At 41.6% G+C, this 9,674-nt stretch overlaps 1 long non-coding RNA gene across 2 annotated transcripts in view; it reads left to right on the top strand.

Moving 5' to 3' along the window:
* Positions 1 to 9,279, top strand: part of LOC147014498 (uncharacterized) — an 80,954-nt gene extending 71,675 nt beyond the window's left edge. For both annotated transcript variants that reach the window (XR_015050782.1, XR_015050781.1), the window contains one exon: positions 8,596 to 9,279. This is a non-coding gene — a long non-coding RNA (uncharacterized LOC147014498). The remainder of the gene's footprint in view (positions 1 to 8,595) is intronic.
* The last annotated feature ends 395 nt before the right edge of the window (positions 9,280 to 9,674 follow it).

The following is a 9,674-nucleotide window of genomic DNA, read 5'->3' as shown; positions in this document are numbered from 1 at the left end:
GGTTTTGCTGTGTGGTTGATTATTCTGTGCAGTTTTGCTATGCTCAGTCGTTGGTTATGGTGCCTGTAGATGTTAGGTAGTTGGTTATGTTGGGTGGTTTGATTATGCTGGTGGCGGTTATTCAGGGTGGTTTACTTGGTTTTGCTGTGTGGTTGATTATATTCTGTGCAGTTTTGTTATGCTCAGTCGTTGGTTATGGTGCCTGTAGATGTTAGGTAGTTGGTTATGCTGGGTGGTTTGGTTATGCTGGTGGCGGTTATTCAGGGTGGTTTACTTGATTTTGCTGTGTGGTTGATTATATTCTGTGCAGTTTGGTAATGCTCAGTGGTTGGTTATGGTGCCTGTAAATGTTGGGTAGTTGATTATGCTGGGTGCTTTTGTTATGTTGGGTGGTTTGCTTATACTGGTGGTTGGTTCTGCTGTGTTTGTTTATATTGGTTGGTTTGGTTATTTTGGGTAGTTTGGTTATTATGCTGGGTGGTTTTGTTATACTGGTGGTTGTTATTCAGGGTAGTTTGGTAATGCAGTGTTCATTATTCTGGGTAGTTTGATTATGCTCGGTGGTTAGTTATGTTGGGTAGTTGGTTATGCTGTGTCTCACTGTGTTGGGTGGCTGGTTATGCTGAGTGGTTAGTTTTGCTGTGTTGTTTGGTTTTGCTGTGTGGTTTGGTTATGCTGGGTGCTCTGCCTTTGTCTTCTTACACTTATATCTGATCATCCGCATCCCAGAACCTTGAACAAGGGGTTGAGAATTGCACCTCCTACTCTATTCCATCCACTGCATGAGAACTGAGTAGACAATTATAATTCTGGAAGAATCTATGTGAGATCGCCCTCTGGTAGTTAGTTCAGCAGGCCTGCATTTCCAGGCACTCACGATGTGGAGGTCGGTGGGCGTCGCACTTACATTTCCATTTCAAGATATTGTGCCACGCTTCTTCCACACTGGCATTGACCCAACCATACAATTGGCAGACAAAATCAATTACATTGCTGTTCGCAGGTTCTGTGACATAACCCAAAACTTGCCCAAGTCACCAAATGTGAGTAAACCATCAATGTCTCTCAGAAGTTTCACCGTATTGGTCTTTGACTTTTCCCTTAAACGAACTAACAGTGAGTGTCACACCAAATATAGGGACACAGCCCACATGGACCTTTTCATACAAAAGCACTATATTGATGTCCACAGTTTTGGCCTCGCGACCCATCGCCCTCACAAGGAAAAGGTTGGCAACCTCTTCATGCCTTTGAGAAACAGAAAGACACCTGTTATCAGGACTTGTTGTTTTTCTAAAATATGGAAATTATTTCATGATATTCACACGAGCTTTTACATGTACCAAATGCTGACTGTCTGTTTCCTCATAGGAAATGCAATGGACGAGATTGAGGTCTGCTAACCACCATGGGAAGCAAGGAGAGGTTCATGTTTAGGGTGTTAATCCTTCGTTGGAGCAAAAGAGGAGTTTTGGTAATCTATTTTGCTTTGATGAAGGGTTAACACTCGAAACGTCATCTCCTTGCATCGCATTGCGGTTAGCATTCCTCGATCAACGTCCTCTTCATTTCATCCATCGATGCAGATCGCCATCGACACTAGCCTTCACCAGCAAGACCAGTTCTTCATTCCTCATATGCACAGCCTTAAGCCTGGTGTTGGCTTAGTAGCTAGGATGGCTGGCTTGGGATCTTGCGGTCCTGAGTTTGATCCCCTTTGGCCACTGAATTAACACTAGGTGGGGGTTGACTCAGCCTGTCATCTTTCCGAGGTTGGTGAAATGAGTACCAGTGTTCTGTTAGAGGGGCACAGCATTAGCGGCGTAGTCGTGCCCCCAACAAACTTATAGTTACCTGGCAGCTAAGCTGCTATATGCAAGAAGAAAGAGACATAGCCAAGCCTTTCACTTGGGACACAAAGGGTCCTGCTTGCTGTGTTGGTGAAGAGCATATTGAGTTTCTGAGGCCTAAATATACAGTCACATCCATACGGTGCATCACTAATGGTAACACCATCCAGCAGCAATCAATGAATAATAATGAAAGAAAAATCTCAGATGTTGTTTATTTGGTTGTTCTTCAATTAATCTCTTGATAAAATAAACTTTCCAAACTGTTTCTGGATTGTTGGGAAAGTATTCTAGTGGGGCAACTAAGCATAACAATTGTGCATTTTGTGAGGAAAGCACCAAATTTGGCACACTAGGAGCCTATCATATTATGAACAGATTTGGATATTGGGCCATCTCAAAATTTTTGATGGCAGTGGAAAATGGCTGCCACAGCCATCAGCGGCTGAATTTGAGATGGCCCAATATCCAAATCTGTTCATAATATGATAGGCTACTGGTGTGCCAAATTTGGTGCTTTCCTCACAAAATGCACAATTGTTATGCTATATTTAGCTAAGTTGCCCCACTATTCACAGTTCTAATTAATGCGATTTTTGTCATCACCAAACTGTCTCTTCTCCACGCCGTGTGTTTTTTATACTCAGATATGACTCCCTGTTGCAAGCAAAGTTGACTGCTTTAGCACCAAGCCGAGAACCAGTGCACGAAATGTGTAAATGTTGGAGGGAGACCGTCTTTGATCTGCTGCTCAAGAGCCATGTCCCTCTGCAGGAATGGCTGCATTGCAGGGTGGTAACGACACGGGATGGTTTTGAACATCATTTACACGCCCTTGCGTTGGCACAAACTTGCTTCCTTTGACAGGCGATCCATCCATTATTGCTTATTGAAATTGCGTGGGGAGATGATAACACATCCCACAGATGAATCTGACATTCCCTCGTGGCTGGAACAATCCTAGGCTTAAATCTCTGTTCCTGCTCTCAAGGCAAACGCATTCCAGATGCAGCTTCGCTGCACTTGACTTCACTGCAACGATGCAAAAGTCTTCAATTACATCCACTTTATTGGGAACATTAGGTCAACTCCACCATCGATTATTGTTTTACTCACAAAATGATAGTTGCTACTTGCTATCCTTTGCTTTCTATTACATTTATTTATTTTTACACTTTTCTGAGGCTTACAGTGGAGCTTCATTGTGCGTATCTCACATGCAGGACAGAAATTAGTCGATATCGATCTATTTTAATGCGATGAATTACAAGGGCAGCAGTAGACAATGAACAAATCCATGCAGTATGTAGGATTTGAACCTGGGGTGCAGAGTACTCCAAACTGGCGGCACAAAAGAAGAGTTAAACCACAGTTTAACGTGTCGGTATCTGTAGAGAAACTTCATTTGACCATTACTACTTTGGACCTTCTAAGACAGTTTAATCGTTTTCAGATGAGCCAGATGTTCTTCCCACTTGGTGGCAGACGTCCTTCTGGTTACCCTCGCAGGAGGAGGAGGTACGTTTGTCTGTTTGTTACTTACGAAATCTAAAGATTTCGTAAGTATATTGATGACTTCTGTTTCTGTTTGTTTGTTTGTAGGCACGATAACTCGACCGGAAGAAGCTACCAATGTCAAATTACACCACGTGATTCAGGAGGGTGATGGCTAGTGCTGATTAGATTTTGGTCAAAATCGGTCAAAGGTCAAAGTCACAGTGAGGTCAAACATCCAAAACATTTGATTTTTGATGGTTTGGTACAGAATCATCGTAGAAACTTCTGGTTTGCGTCGCTACCTTCTCGAGAGACAGCTTTTATTAGACAAGGTCAGAGGTCAAGTTGACGATTTTGTAAGTACCAGTCTATGACTGCTTGTTTGTTTGTTTGTCTGTCTGTTTGTTTGTTTGCACGGAACTTTATTGTTTTTCTCCACAACCGTTTGTCCGATTGAGACGAAATTTTCACCATAGGAGGTGATGTAGAATGTCGACATTGTAGACTGCCTGAAGATTCTACCTCAAAATGTTTCATTGATATTTTAGACATTCCACTCATGTAGAATGTTTTATTGATAACTATGATGACATATGTCACATGGTGTTGCAGCCATGTTTGAAAAATGGAAAAAAAATTTGGACCTCTGTATCTCTGAAACCACACCAAGGAAAAAATTGAAACTTGGAACATAGCAAGTACTCATTTGGAATAAGTATCACTTTTTATGATGTCAGCGGTGCCTTTGTTATGACATCATAAGTGCATATGTAAAACACTGCATCTCATCAGTAAGAAAATTTTTGAGGGTCATTTAGGGATAAAATGGTCCACAGAAGAAAAAGAAAATGATGACGTCATCGGTCACGTGATTCGGTTGCTGTATTGTTAAAAATAAAAATTAAAAAAAGCCTTCAAAAATCTTCTCTTAAGTGGCTGAACAGATTGAGGTGAAACTTTATCCATGAGGATATCCACTGGTACTCATGGACTACCTATCCATAAGGAACAAAAGGTTCACACATATGACATCATCGGTCACATGGTTTGACAGCCATATTGCATTGAAGAAAATATTAAATAATGTTTTTTTTCTGGAACCGCTAAATCAATCGAAGTGAAACTTCACAATTTTGATATTGTCATGATGGGGAATAAATGTTTTAAATTTCAACTTTATTAGACGGATGGTCTGACAGCCACAATTATTTATTTTTATCTGGGTTCATTTTTATTTTATATTTCTTATTTTTATTTTTTTCTTGTTTTTTTTTTTTCTTTCTATAAGGCTCACTTGGCTGTGCCTGGATGGGTTTGAGGGTGGAGGAGTAGCAGCTGATCCCATTCTAAATTCAATTGAATAATTTTTTTTTTTTAAACGTCATGGGTCAGGGTCAGGTGTCCAATCAAAGCGGGGTTGCATCAAAGCGGGACGTCTTGGTATCCGGTCATCACTGCCAGCTGTTATAAAGTGGCAGTTCTTGTTACGTCGCTAATTAATGACATAACACACCAGTACACAAATGCCACACAAAATACACCCCACAAAACTACACAAACACCGCACGAAACAAGTCCTGGCAAGGGTCTGCAATCTCTGGTCTGTCTTTTTATCCCCCACCGCGTGGCGGAAGGGGGATATTGTTGTCACCCAGGTCGTCCGGCTGTCCGTCCGTCCGTCCGTCTGTCCGTCCGGGATCAAACATTTATAGCTGTGAGTGCGATAACTCATAAACTGTTCACCATATCGATTTGAAATTGGGATCACACATGTACCACCTGAAAAGGAAGAACCCTATTGATTTTGGGCGTGGCCGGATCCAAGATGGCCGGCTGGGGCGGCCATCTTGAAAAAAATGTTTTTTGTAATAAATGGAAAACCACTTATCTGATTTCAATTATTTTTGGTTACTACGTTCCTCACCTCAGGGGAACTTTTTCGAGATGATGACCAAATGGTGTCTTGTTTCCAATTCACCTCCCTCATTATCTGGAATATGTATGACCTTTTTCTTTCAATGGCGGGGGATTCCCCATCTCTGATGGTATATTATTCTTGTTTGAGATGCAACCGGAGGGTTTCCGTAAGAATGCAAATCAAAATAAAGACAAATTACTCCACTGTAGTCCCAATAAGGAAGCCAGACATAACAACACACACACACACACACACACACACACACACACACACACACACACACACACACACACACACACACACACACACAAACACACAAACACACAAACACACTCGCGCACACTCCTCCAGACGTCCAGCCATGTTTTTCTTGGAGTATCTTCAAGGGGCTTTGTAGAGTCGATTAAACTCTTCCTTGACTTCAGCCTACTTCTCACTGCTGTATATTCATACAGGGGGCACCTTTTGTCACCGATCCGTCTTAAATACTCCATTCTTGCAGTATGGGGGGAGGCCTGGGGGAAATGCTGGAAAGGGCAACATGCTGTTGACTTTTGTTCAGTTCAGGCAGTCTGTAATTCAGTGCAGAGTCACTTTCTTCCATAGGAAGATCTTTCCCACATTGAGCAGGCATATTGTGATGTGATGTAGCACAGGCCATTGCTGTATCTCAAAGAGTGGAGGGATGGGCACCCCATTTCGAGTAAACATTTGAGCTTCCAAAGCTCAGTAAACCATTCCGGATTCGTCTCTGTTGTCGTTGATTGTTATCCAGTTTTGTTTGTGTCAACTGTTGTTCATCTGGTGTGTCCTTCGTGTGCCTGTATGGTTATTTTGAATGAATGTACTGAACATGGCTGATTAAGCCTCCCCATTCCTTCCACCAACTCACACATCCGTTTTAATGGAGGGTTAATAAGGATAGAAAATATCATGAGTAGGATTGGGGGGGGGCAGGACTGATGTGGTGGTAAACAGCTTGAACCCCTGGAGGAAAGCATGGGATTGAACAGACTGAGAAAGTTTGTTCCACAGATGACAGAAGAGGAACAAATGAGCAGCCAGCAGTGAGACTGGATTTTGGGAGTTTCAGAAGAACTGGGTTACTGTTTGTCTGTGTGTGTCCTGCAAAAGCCTGGGGTTGGTGGGATGAGAGGGGGGAGAGGGGAACAATGAAAGTGCAGAGAGTGCAAGACCAGAAAGAATGCGGTAGAAGATAGGTTACTGTCTATTGTGTTTTCTCCCCTCTCCCTCACCTTCCTTTTATATTTTTTTGTTCCATTACTGTTTCAACCCTTGCTTTCCCTTCCTTTTCTATATTTGAGCTTGTATCCAACTTATTCACCGCCTGTGTCCTCATTCCCCTCCCCTTGCTGTCATTATTCCCGATTCATTATTCCCCATTCTTCCTCTGATGAATGTCCATCCATTGTGTCCCTCTCTACGCTGCTGTTGGTGTGTTTCACCCCATCTCTACTATGTTGTCACCTGACGAAGGTTGTGTTTTCACCACTGTCAGTCTGTTTGTCAGTCTGTCTGTCTGTTACTTGTGAAGTCAAAGACTCGCAAGTATATTGATTTGTCAGGTCCGTGTTTGTCTGTTTGTCTGTCTGTCTGTCAATCGCCTACAGCTCACAATTTCAAACCGATCTTCATGAAACTTCACCACCTCGAAGAATTTGTCATAAGCAAGAAGACTATTGTTTTTGAGGTCAAAAGGTCAACAACTTGGGTTTAATCTCCAAACTCCTCAATTTTCATCCAATTTACTTGAAATTGGAACAGGATTTGCATCTTTGGTTATTGAATTCAACCACCAATTATTTTTTAAGGTCAAATTTGTTGAAGGGATGTCGTAAGTATTGTGCTCTGCATGACATCTTTCTTGTTCGTTTTTTTGTTTCTTTTTTGTGCAGGATATCTCAAAAGTTGTGGATGGATTCAGATGAAATTTAGTCGGCAGGTTATGTGTATGACAAGGACGAATTGATTCGATTTTGGTGAAGATCCAGATTCGGATCCGGATCTGATAATTTTTTAAGTGATTCTTCACCTTTGAGAGAGTGGGTTAAAAACTATATGTAGCACGATATCTCAAAACGTTACAGACGAATTTGGATGAAACTTGGTGGACATGTTGGGTGTATGATGAGGAAGAATTGATTCGATTTTGGTTAAGATCTGAATCTGGATCAAGATTCGAGAATGTTTGAATTTTTCAGTATTTATTCACTATGGAGAGATGGGGCCAAAATGACATACACCACAGTATCTCAATAAATTGTGGACGAGTTATGACAAAACTAGGTGGATGAGTTGGGTAGTTGACAAGAACAAGCCGATTCGATTTTGGTTCATGTCCGGATCCCGATGCAGCCCATCAGTGGGGTACGAAACGTAAACCGTTCAGCCTGGTGGAGGTAAGTGCTCCACTTAGTGCCATTCTTGTTTCTATTTTGTATTCTAGCTCTTCCATAAGGCTCGAGTTTATATACATAGGTAAAATGAAACACTCTGAGCCCCTTTCACAGGTAGCGGCACGACGTTGTAACTTGGAATGTCAAATGAAGACCACTTTATGTGCTGCTCAGGCTAAACGATCCCAAAATTGTGTGATGGACAATACAGAGTGTTTCAATAAAATGAATCCAGACGTTAATATATCAGAAAAATTAATGAAATAGCAGAGAGAGGGTCGATGTTAAGTGTTACTCATGCCTAACAGATGGTGTTCGAATGTGATGGAATGATTGCACGTCATTATTCAGCTGTTTCCCACAAGGTAGTGCAGAACGATAAGTTAGTGTAGTTTTAGATACATAAAGTCTGAATATATCTTATTGAGACATCTTGTATACTCCATTGTCCCGATTGCCTCTGGTGAAATGTCCCATTGTGCCTCTGGGCTGGAAAGGCCTGGCTCCTCTACGCGTGTTCACCTGATGGAAAATGTAACCGACTTCTTAATTGCATTCTTAACCACTTTGCTAGAACCTATTCTTTCGAAATTTGTGAAAGTGCTTGCAATATTTGAGGCTGAATCTATTTTGTAGAAAATTACGAGTCCACATATCAAACTCCTGAGAGCATCTATTTTCAAGGCTTGTCTCTTCACTCTTGCATGAGCCACGCTCTTATGTAATTTTTTTTGTTGTTGCTTTTAATGGTTTCAGTTGTAGAGTATTCAACATTGAACGTGGTAGATTGCAATTGTGTTTATCCGCAAGGACTCCGTGAAAACCTCTTCAGATTTGCTAGAATGACCCAACTGCTGTAAATCCAGTTGCAACGAATGAATCTGTAACGACAACGTTTGTTTTTCCTCCCCAGCCTCCATCCTTCTCATGATTAACGGACCGGCTTGGCAAGGGGCAGAAGGAGATGCCGAGTAAAGGTGAAAGAGGAGGGCCAGGGTCATGCGGATCACGGAAAGGGTTTGACCCATAAGGTGCATGTAAAAAGCCCGCTGTGCTCCAATATGTTGGCTCGGCATGGCCAAAGAAGGTGAGCTGCCCTGCCACATCACCCCGGCCCATACGCCAACCTGACAGATTGCCTGCCTGCCGGAGACCCGTGCTGAAGATTCATCAACCTTTAAACATTTATACTCTTTCGAGAAGGTGCATTCGTCACCATTTTATCCTCTTCGTTTTTCTGTCCAAATTATTTCTGCTAGGACTCTTTCTTTGCCTGTTTTTCTCCCGTGAATTGAGTTTGAAATTCGAGGCAATTCCATTTCATTACAAATGATGTCAACCTTTTATTGAAGTGGCCAGCTTCCATCCAGAAAAGCTTGGCATTGCTGTTATTTATTATCCTTACTAAGAGGTGTGGAATAATAATGTCGGTGATCAAAAAGTTTGTAGAAACATTTAATGGGAAGTAGCTGTGAAACATCTTTCGTGAAGATTGATTTGTTTAAAGATTAATGATGCAAGTGTATTATTGTTTGTGTGGAACTAAAATTGAAAAATAAGTTGTCAGCAGTCACTGTCTGCTTGCATAATTCAAGACCTTGTGAGCTTTTTTCATGATTGCCTCTCATACACTATTTACACTCATTTCCTACAAGTGTTCTCTAATTCAGCCAAACTTTCCTACACTTTGTCAATGTGAGAAGTGCAGAAGTTCCAGAAAGCTTTTTCATCAAGAGGACAGCAGGTGGAGGAATTAAAAAAAGAGAGGTTGGGGGATTGGGTGGGGATTTGGGGGAGTAGAGGGTGAGAAGGAAATGGAAGCTATTATTTATTACCAAAAACTGACACATCATCACAACTGCCAGGTTCTTGATTTTTTTATGATTTTTTTTTCCCATCGAAAATTTGAATCATTGAGATTAGGTTACTTGAGTTCACCAAGATTCTGTAGTTCACTTCGTTCACATCAGCTATTTCAGGCATTTTGTATGT

The sequence above is a fragment of the Eptatretus burgeri genome, chromosome 13 (assembly GCF_056783735.1).
Source record: "Eptatretus burgeri isolate ZD-2024b chromosome 13, Ebu_testis_v1, whole genome shotgun sequence".
In the NCBI taxonomy this organism is placed as follows: domain Eukaryota; kingdom Metazoa; phylum Chordata; class Myxini; order Myxiniformes; family Myxinidae; genus Eptatretus; species Eptatretus burgeri.
This window is presented reverse-complemented; position numbering and strand designations above follow the sequence as displayed.